The 10,475-nt window shown below is 47.6% G+C and overlaps 1 pseudogene; it reads left to right on the forward strand.

The window, feature by feature from the left end:
* Window positions 1–7,300: 7,300 nt before the first annotated feature.
* Window positions 7,301–8,639, forward strand: LOC121584498 (annotated as a pseudogene).
* Window positions 8,640–10,475: the final 1,836 nt, after the last annotated feature.

A 10,475-nucleotide genomic window follows, 5' to 3' on the forward strand; every position in this document is an offset into this window, starting at 1 on the left:
ATTAATACATGTCACATATCAGTTTGCAAACAATGTAAAAAGTTAATCATTGAGTGAATATAGCCGCATACAAACATGGTCTCTTTTCTGCTTTCTTGAGTAAGGCAGCTGTTTTAAGTGAGCACAGCACAACAAGGTGAGTCCAAAAATGTATTGTATTCTGCTGCATAAATGATGTAATATGCCAGGGAGATATGTATACTGTAGCTAAGAAAGTAATACTACGTGTATGTTGTGTAGTACGCTGTTAGTAGCCCATGTGCCTCACCCTAATAATTTTGTCCCTTTCCCCCTCATAATTTAGCCTACTGTTCTGACTTTGTGGTGCACATGTAGCCTATAGCCTGTTTTAGAGAAATGTAATCATCGAATTTGTAAGAGCTTTCATTGTCTGCTTATATGCCCCCTTGGTGTACTTGGTGTACAGGGAGAATACTGTAAGAATGGCCCATGTTATGAATTCTGTCGCTGTACATTTCAAAGTGCTGAACAAATAGTTATATTGACTACGTCCATCCTAGCTCGCTCATTAATGTCTTAATCAAAATTACGGATTGCCTCTTATCCACTCGTCGTCCCCTTATGCCATAGTTTGTACATCTCATGTTAGGCTATGGTTCAACCCAGCACTCAGAGAAACAAACACGACAAAGGGAGTGGAAGAAACAAAAATATTTAATAAAAGTTAAAATTGTCTTAGTCCAAAAACAACTGAAGTAAAGGAACAGAGTGGGCTAGTCGGCTCCGGAGGAAGGAGAGGCTGAGGCAGGCAGGCAGGCAGGCAGGCAGGAAGGCAGGCAGGTTGGGAGGTATGTCCGAAACTAAAGACAAAACAAATGACAGGTTAAGGAGAGTGGAGAGCCAGGCTGAAGACAAAGACAAAATAACTTTACTGGTGAGCCAAGTTACCGCTCTGGTAAGAACAACGATCTGGCGCCGGTGGAGAGCCATGCCCCGGAATTAGTAGTGCAGGTTGATTAGAGAATAGGATGCAGCTGCGTAGGCAGGAATCACTGGAAACAACCCGCAGCTGCACAGGAGAGGCAGATCCTGAGCACGCCCCCTGATCCACTCCAGACACACCCACATAAAGGGGACAAACACACATACAGATACAACAGACACAGAGGGGACAAAACAAGGAGGAAGGGAAACAGAAAAGGGAGAGACAAGCTGCCCACATAACAGTACCCCCCTCAATGGTCGCCACCTGGCGACCCACCAGGCCTGTCAGGGTTGTCGTGATGGAAGTCCGTGATCAACTGAGGATCCAACACAAAACGCTTAGGGACCCAAGACCTCTCCTCTGGTCCATAACCTTCCCAATCGACTAGGTATTGGAGACCCCTACCACGCCTCCGAGAGTCCAGTAGCCTACTGACGGTGTAGGCCGGATGGTCGTCAATGAGACGAACAGGTGGAGGTGGAACAGCCGGCGGACACAAAAGGCTGGAGGACACAGGTTTCAGTTGGGAGACGTGGAAAGTAGGGTGTATCTTCATGGCTGAAGGCAACTTCAAACGAACCGCAGCGGGGTTAACGATGGACTCCACCACAAACGGACCCAGGTACCGAGGAGACAGCTTGCGTGATTTGGTACGAAGAGGTACGTTCTTAGACGACAGCCAAACCTCTTGACCAGGATGAAACACAGGTGCGGGAGTCCTGCTCCTATCCGCTGTCATCTTGTTCCTGTCGGTGGTCCGAAGCAACGCTTCCCGAGCGTCGCGCCACACTCTCTGGCAGCGGCGGAGGTTCTCCTGAACCGAAGGAACAGCCAATTCCTTCTCCTGAGCAGGAAACAGAGGGGGTTGATAACCCATGGTAACTTCGAAGGGTGAAAGACCAGTGGCAGAGGTGGTGAGGGAATTGTGGGCGTACTCTATCCAAGGCAGATGTTTGGCCCAGGATGATGGATGTTGAGCAGCCACACAACGAAGGGTTGCTTCGAGGTCTTGATTGGCTCTTTCTGTTTGACCGTTGGTCTGGGGATGAAACCCTGAGGACAGACTAACGGAAGCACCCAAAGCAGAACAGAAAACCTTCCAAACACGGGGAAGTAAACTGTGGGCCTCTATCAGATACGATGTCCACAGGTATTCCATGGGGACGGAATACATGTTGGACTAGGAGGTCCGCTGTCTCACTGGCAGACGGTAATTTTGGTAATGCTATATAGTGAACAGATTTAGAGAATCTGTCCACAATGGTAAGTATAGTATCATTACCTTCAGACTTGGGTAGGCCGGTGACAAAATCCATGGCTATGTGGGACCAGGGACGGCTGGGAACTGGGAGGGGTAGCAGCAGCCCCGAAGGGGGACTGATGGGAGGCTTTGCCCCGAGCACAGGTTGAACAGGCTGCCACAAAAGCCCGAACGTCAGTTTCCATTGAAGGCCACCAAAAATGTCTCCTAAGCAGCGTCAACGTGCGTCTCATCCCAGGGTGACCAGCAAAACGGGAGGTGTGAATCCACTGCAACACCTGAGACCGGACCGTCTCGGGAACAAAGAGTAGGTTGGGAGGTCCATCACCCGGTCCCGGGTCCGTGGCAAGTGCAGTCTTCACAAGAGACTCGATCTCCCACTGAACAGCCGCCACGACGCATGAGGAAGGCAGGACTGCCTCAGGCTCGCTGGTCTCCGAAGGGTCAGCAAACTGGCGGGACAAAGCATCTGGTTTAACATTTCTTGACCCCGGTCTGTATGTAAGAATAAAGTTAAACCTACTAAAAAACAGGGCCCATCTGGCTTGGCGTGAGTTGAGTCTCTTAGTGGCTTGGATGTAAGCCAAGTTCTTGTGGTCTGTCCAGACCACAAACGGCAGTTCAGCTCCATCCAGCCAGTGCCGCCATTCTTCCAGTGCTAGCTTGACCGCCAGCAGTTCTCGGTTTCCAACGTCGTAATTCCGTTCTGTGGGTGACAATTTTTTGGAGAAAAAAGCACAGGGGTGAAGCTTTTGGTCAGTGGGGGGAGCGCTGGGAGAGGACGGCTCCCACACCTGAGTCCGACGCGTCCACCTCCACAACAAACTGCAGAGAGGTATTGGGGTGTATCAACACAGGGGAGGTGGAAAACAGTTCCTTCAAAACCCCTACCGCCTGCTCCGCCTCAGGGGACCACAGAAAAGGGACTTTTGGGGATGTGAGTCTAGTAAGGGGTGCCACCACTTTACTAAAACCCTTAATGAACCTACGGTAGAAGTTAGCAAAGCCCAAAAATCGTTGAAGTTGCTTACGGGTGGTGGGTATGGGCCATTCCGTCACTGCCCGGATCTTCTCGGGGTCCGCCTTCACCTGCCCGCTCTCAATGATGAAACCAAGGAACGATGTAGACTGTTTGTGGAACTCACACTTCTCTGCTTTGACATACAGCTTGTTTTCCAAGAGCCGTTGAAGGACTTGACGGACGTGTGACTCATGCTCCTCGGGTGACTTGGAAAAAACAAGAATATCATCCAGGTATACAAAGACAAAACGGTTCAAAAAAATCCCTAAGAACATCGTTCACCATGGCTTGGAAAACAGCAGGGGCGTTTGAGAGCCCAAAGGGCATGACCAAATACTCAAAATGTCCCAGTGGAGTGTTGAAAGCGGTTTTCCACTCATCTCCCTTACGGATCCGGACAAGGTGATAAGCGTTCCTGAGGTCGAGCTTGGAGAAAACTGTGGCGCCATGCAGAGGTTCAAAAGCAGAGTTGATGAGTGGAAGGGGATACTTGTTTTTAACAGTTATGTTGTTTAAACCCCTGAAATCGATACAGGGGCGTAACGACTTGTCCTTCTTTTCCACGAAAAAGAAACCTGCACCCAAAGGAGACGACGAGGGACGGATTATGCCCGAGACCAGAGAATCACCAATGTACTGCTCCATTGCCTCTCTTTCCGGTCGGGACAGATTGTATAAGCGACTAGAGGGCAAGGGAGCACCAGGAAGCAGTTCAATAGGGCAATCATAAGGCCTATGTGGTGGTAGAGACAGAGCCTTGTCCTTACTGAAAACCTCCGCTAAGTCATGGTATTCTTTGGGGACAGATGACAGATCAAGAGGAGCTGAGGGATGAGTTGGGTTACACTTAGTGGGGGGAACCGCTGACCTAAGGCACTCTGAATGGCAGTTAGTGCTCCAACTGAGAATGGTGTGACGTGTCCAATCAATTTGTGGGTTGTGAAGAGCCAACCAGGGGAAGCCAAGGATTAGGGAGGTAGCTGAGCCAGACATAACTCTTAGCTGAATGCTTTCACAATGATTGCCAGAAATCACTAGGGAAACGGGGGTGGTTTGATGAGTTATCTCCGCGAGGAGGCGCCCATCAAGGGCTGTGACCCGAATGGGGGTAGGTAGTGGCTCCATGGGGATACGAGCTTGTGTAACGAACTGGTGGCTAATAAAGTTGTCTTCTGCACCTGAGTCTATGAGAGCTGAGAGTGGCAGGGAATGACTCTGGAAACGTAAGGTTACAGGTACTTGTAATCGGGGAATGATGGGTTCAGGATCTAACTCTGGGCTCGCAAGTAGACCCACCGTTACGAGCGAGCCTTGTCTTTTGGCCGCTTAGGGCATGTAGCCAGAATGTGTGTGGCGTCTCCACAGTACAGGCACTCACCCGCCTGGAGGCGCCGTTGCCGTTCTGCTGGAGGTAGTCGAGCTCGACCCACTTGCATAGGTTCCTCCTCTGTGCTCGGGATGGAATCAGGAATAAGAAGCTGCCGGCTCCGGGAGGCGAGACTCGAGTGGTTGAAGGCTGGGGAACTCGTCCTCCTAGATGCGGCCGACCGCCTCTCTCCCGACGACTCTCCCGCAACCGGTTGTCCAGCTTAATGGACAGGGAAACGAGAGAATGTAAATCATGTGGCTCGTCACGAGCAGCCAGTTCATCCTTAATGGCTTCATTCAAACCGTTTAGAAATGCTCCTTGAAGTGCCACATTGTTCCACTTGGAGTCCGCTGCCAAAGTCCAGAACTCAATAGAGTACTCAGCCACACTGTTAGAACCCTGCCTCAAATTAAAAAGTATCTTGGAGGAATTACCCACATGGTCAGGATGGTCAAAAACAGTCTTCAATTTAGCAGAAAAATCAGCGAAAGTCAATCCAGTCAAAGTTTGATTTGAGCACACAGCCTCAGCCCAAACCAGAGCTCTCCCTCTTAACAGCCCCAGAACATAATGTACCTTAGAGGAATCAGTAGAAAATGACAGTGGTCTCTGCCGAAAAATCAAGTCACACTGAAGCAAAAATCCCCGGCACTTGTCCAATTCTCCATTGAACGGTTCAGGCGACGTGACAGGGGGTTCCCGATGGAACGAAGCCTGCATCATGTCCGAGGAACCAACTTGGGGTGCATCAAACTGGGGGTCAGAGAGAGATGGAGAACTGATAACAGACAATTTAGAGACTTGTGTAGTTAACTGAGTCACCTGGTTCAGCAGTTGAAGATTATTTTCCAAAAGAGTCCGAATCAGTTGGTCATGCTGTCCTAGCAACGTTCCTTGAGCCTGGATAGCTTGTTGGAAGCTGTCTTCGTTTGCCCCGTGCTGTCTCTCTGTTGGGTCCATGGCCAGATCGTTCTGTTAGGCTATGGTTCAACCCAGCACTCAGAGAAACAAACACGACAAAGGGAGTGGAAGAAACAAAAATATTTAATAAAAGTTAAAATTGTCTTAGTCCAAAAACAACTGAAGTAAAGGAACAGAGTGGGCTAGTCGGCTCCGGAGGAAGGAGAGGCTGAGGCAGGCAGGCAGGCAGGCAGGCAGGCCGACAGGCAGGAAGGCAGGCAGGTTGGGAGGTATGTCCGAAACTAAAGACAAAACAAATGACAGGTTAAGGAGAGTGGAGAGCCAGGCTGAAGACAAAGACAAAATAACTTTACTGGTGAGCCAAGTTACCGCTCTGGTAAGAACAACGATCTGGCGCCGGTGGAGAGCCATGCCCCGGAATTAGTAGTGCAGGTTGATTAGAGAATAGGATGCAGCTGCGTAGGCAGGAATCACTGGAAACAACCCGCAGCTGCACAGGAGAGGCAGATCCTGAGCACGCCCCTGATCCACTCCAGACACACCCACATAAAGGGGACAAACACACATACAGATACAACAGACACAGAGGGGACAAAACAAGGAGGAAGGGAAACAGAAAAGGGAGAGACAAGCTGCCCACATAACATCTCAATTGTCAGTAGAAACCACATTTGCTTAAGCAAGTCAGCCATATCAGCTATGTTTTTTTAAAAGGCAGTAAATGAGGCTGAATTAACTGTTTTGCTGCTATTCAAGGCTCCGCTGATAGCCAGGTGTAGCAGTGGTAAGGATTCACTCAGATGGTGCTGAAAAGAAAGCTCTGCTGTTGGGACAACTTTATGTAGACCCTAACAGTTTGTGGGCACCGTTTGGCACCGTTATAGTGCAATTAATGTATTGTTTAGTGTAGTGTTGTGTTGTGTTGTGTTGTGGCTTTGCTGGCATGCATAAAAAAAAAATTGGGGGAGTTTGCCCCACCAAGATTTACATGCTAAAATCGCCACTGGTGGTACTCAATGATGTGTTGTTTTGGATTTGCCCTAAACATAACGCTTTGTATTCAGGACCTACTGTAAGTTTTACTTTAGTGCCTTATTGCAAACAGGATGCAGGTTTTGGAATATTTTTATTCTGTACAGGCTTCCTTATTTTCACTGTCATTTAGGTTAATATTGTGGAGTAACTACAATGTTGTTGATCCATCCTCAGTTTTCTCCTATCACAACCATTAAACTCTGAAACTGTTTTCAAGTCACCATTAGCCTCATGGTGAAATCCCTGAGCTGTTTCCTTCCTCTCCGGCAATTGAGTTAGGAAGGACGCCTGTATCTTTGTAGTGACTGGGTGTATTGATACACCATCCAAAATGTAATAATGTATGCACTCACTAACTGTAAGTCGCTCTGGATAAGAGCGTCTGCTAAATGACTAAAATATAAATGTACATGTAATTAATAACTTCACTATGCTCAAAGGGATATTCAATGTCTACGTTTTTTAAATCTATCAATAGGTGCCCTTCTTTGCGAGGCATTGGAAAACCACACTGGTCTTTGTGGTGGAATCTGTGTTTAAAATTAACTGCTCGACTGAGGGACCTTACAGATAATTGTATGTTTGGGGTACAGAGATGAGGTAGTCATTCAAAAATCATGTTGAACACTATTATTGCACACAAAATCCATTTGAGTCCATGCAACTTATTATGTGAATCCATTTTGGAGAGCGTCATCTGGTTGTGTTATCACTAAGCGATTTGGGGAGATTCTTTTCAACCTCTTTTATATTTTATTTGTGACAAGGGATCCTAGTACAAAATGTCTGACACCGAGCAACAGTTTATGGAAACATCCGAAAACGGCCATGAAGGCGAGGAGGACTTTAACGGAGCCGAGCCCGCCGATGAGACCAAAGCCCTGAATGAAGGCGAGGCAGAGACCGAAGCCTGCGTAGAAGAAAGATGGCATTAGAGGGAGAAGGCAAAGGGGAGGGAGAAGATTCACAAAATGGTGCCTCGGAGGGCGAAGGCGGATAGATCAACGCCAGCAAAGGCGAGGAGGACGCAGGGACAATGTTTGCTGGAGGACATAGCTGGGACACGAGTAAGAAAGATCTTAAAGACTATTTCTCTAAATTCGGTGAAGTGACAGACTGCACCATAAAGATGGACCAGCAGACAGGCCGGTCAAGAGGCTTTGGCTTTATTCTCTTCAAAGAGGCAGCTGGTGTAGACAAGGTTCTCGAGCAGAAGGAACACAGACTAGACGGACGACAGATCGACCCCAAGAAGGCCATGGCCATGAAGAAGGAGCCTGTCAAGAAAATCTTTGTCGGTGGCCTCAACGCAGACACAGAAAAGGAAGTTATCCAGGAGTACTTTGGAACCTTTGGCGAGATCGAGATTATTGAGCTTCCACAGGACCCAAAGACGGAAAAGAGAAGGGGGTTCGTGTTCATCACGTATAAGGATTAAACTCCGGTCAAAAAAGTGCTCGAAAAGAAATTCCATAACGTCAGTGGAAGCAAGTGTGAGATTAAAATAGCCCAGCCCAAAGAGGTGTACCAGCAGCAGTATGGCGGCCGTGGAGGTGGAGGAAGAGGCAGGGGTCGTGGAGGAAGAGGAAGAGGCAGGGGTCGTGGAGGAAGAGGCAGGGGTCGTGGAGGTGGAGGAAGAGGCAGGGGTCGTGGAGGTGGAGGAAGAGGCAGGGGTTGTGGAGGAAGAGGCAGGGGTCGTGGAGGAAGAGGCAGGGGTCGTGGAGGTGGAGGAAGAGGCAGGGGTCGTGGAGGTGGAGGAAGAGGCAGGGGTCGTGGAGGTGGAGGAAGAGGCAGGGGTCGTGGAGGTCAGGGCCAGAACTGGAACCAAGGTGGTGGTGGTGGTGGTGGATACAACAACTACTGGAACCAAGGCTACGGTAACCAGGGCTACGGCTATGGTGGACAGCAAGGATACGGCGGATACAGAGGCTACGGCAACTACGACTACTCCGCTGGATACGGCTATGGGGGTGGCTATGACTACAACCAGGGCAATGCAGGCTATGGGAAAACTCCAAGACGTGGAGGCCACCAGAGTAGCTACAAGCCATACTGATCACATGTAGTGCAGGTCTAAAGTAAATAAGAAAAAAGAACCCCATGGTCCGGCCACAGCGAACATGGGCTCTGGCTTTTCTTTTGGAGTTGGCAGAAATTTGGCCTCATGCCCCATATGTACAGATGAAGTGAGGAACTGGGGAAGCAAATGCCACTTCCACTTTTTATTTGATATTGTTTTGTGTCCATTTCCATTTCCAGAGATGGAAGTGTTATTTTTACTGTACTTTTTGGTACCTTTTTTTATCTAATGTATTGTATGGTCGTAATTTACATGTCTGCTGGATTTACCAACAAACAGGAGCATAGCTTCTGCTTCAGATGTGGGGTGAGGCGAGAAGGGATTAAACTAATCAAAGGTTTCATTGTAAGCTTGTGTAGTGAATGTTGGGTAGTAGACGATGACAACCAGCACTTGTTTTTTTGGCTTTTACGGAGACCCCCCCCCCCATCTTGTCTGCATTTTTAAAGTGGCTTTACTAGTGTTACAAACCATACAATCCAACCGAGCGCAAGCCTGTTAATGTAAGAGGGTCTTCCCTCTCTCACTGGAAACTCATTCCTCTAGTGTCTTGGGCAAATTGGTAGAAATAAACGTTTGATTTATATTACACGTGGATCCTTTTGTTATTATTTATAAAACTAATGCTGTTGTGGTTACTGTTAACTGCTTTGTACTGTTAAATGGCTTGCTTGTCCTGTCTTGGGTAAGGTTAAAATCGCTTCGTACGGATGCCTCTTTGGGATGCGGTGGCAGATACTTCGTAGGCAGAGGGAATCAGTCAATGGGGGTGAAAGCCGTGCTACGTACATGTCGATTTTACTTTCCGAGCTAGCTGATCTTACCCAGCTATGGATCTGAAGTGTAACTACAGTATTTGGTATGTTATAGGTGGATAAGGTGCTAACTGTAGTCCTCTGGTAAGTGCACTCCTACCACATTGTTATTTTTTGCTTGTCATTAATAGTCCTTTGATACTTGTGTATAAAGTCACTGTTACCATGCAATGTGCAATTATCAAGATCAGCTGGAAGTGACTTCTCTTCAGTCTGCCTGGGCCAGTGTCCATTCCAAGTTGATGTCCATGACGTTCTCTTTCCTACTGTATCAGTAGCACTTCCATGTGGTGGGGGGATTGGATCTGTTTTCACAGGAAGTATAAATGTGAGAGTCAAGGTATTTTAAATGTTTTCATGTCATTATCACAAATCATAGCGAAAGTACATGGTATTCTAGTAGAAAAAATATATTGCTTGTCACTGCCTTTTCTGTCCCTCATGCAGGACCAAAAGCGGTCACTAATTCCACGTCATGAACTGTCACAAACATTCATGTGTTAGATCTAGAAGTGTAATCTTAATGATTTGGCTTTTTAGCCTTAATTGTGGTATGGATCATGAGATGGGCTACCTTTAATATGTCTGCAGTCCTTCTCTTGTCTTCCTCCACAATGGCTCCAGTTCTTGTGCTCTGTTTATGAAATGGTTAGTGTTTTATGGAATCCTTGGGACGTCCCAAGGATGCTGGATAGCAAGGACATTTATGAAATCCAAATGTCTGAAATGCACTTTAACAGTTAATCTATTAGAGTACTTGACACTATCCACACCGCTACCTTCTTACTGTGACCAATTCTTACTGTCTGATGCAATTAAATCTTTCTACAGGTTTGTACAAACCTTAGATGTCTCCATTGTCCAGTTTTTGACTGCTCTCCATGTCTGGGGAAAGAAAGTAGACTTGTCAACAGGTCCCTCCATACCTGCTTAGATGGTGTTTAGTATGGACCCGTCAAGACGGTTGGTTAAGTGTCATTGGCCTGGTCCAACCCCTATTCCCATCTATTGTGTTTGCAGGTATAAA

The sequence above is a fragment of the Coregonus clupeaformis genome, chromosome 16, assembly GCF_020615455.1.
Source record: "Coregonus clupeaformis isolate EN_2021a chromosome 16, ASM2061545v1, whole genome shotgun sequence".
Taxonomy (NCBI): domain Eukaryota; kingdom Metazoa; phylum Chordata; class Actinopteri; order Salmoniformes; family Salmonidae; genus Coregonus; species Coregonus clupeaformis.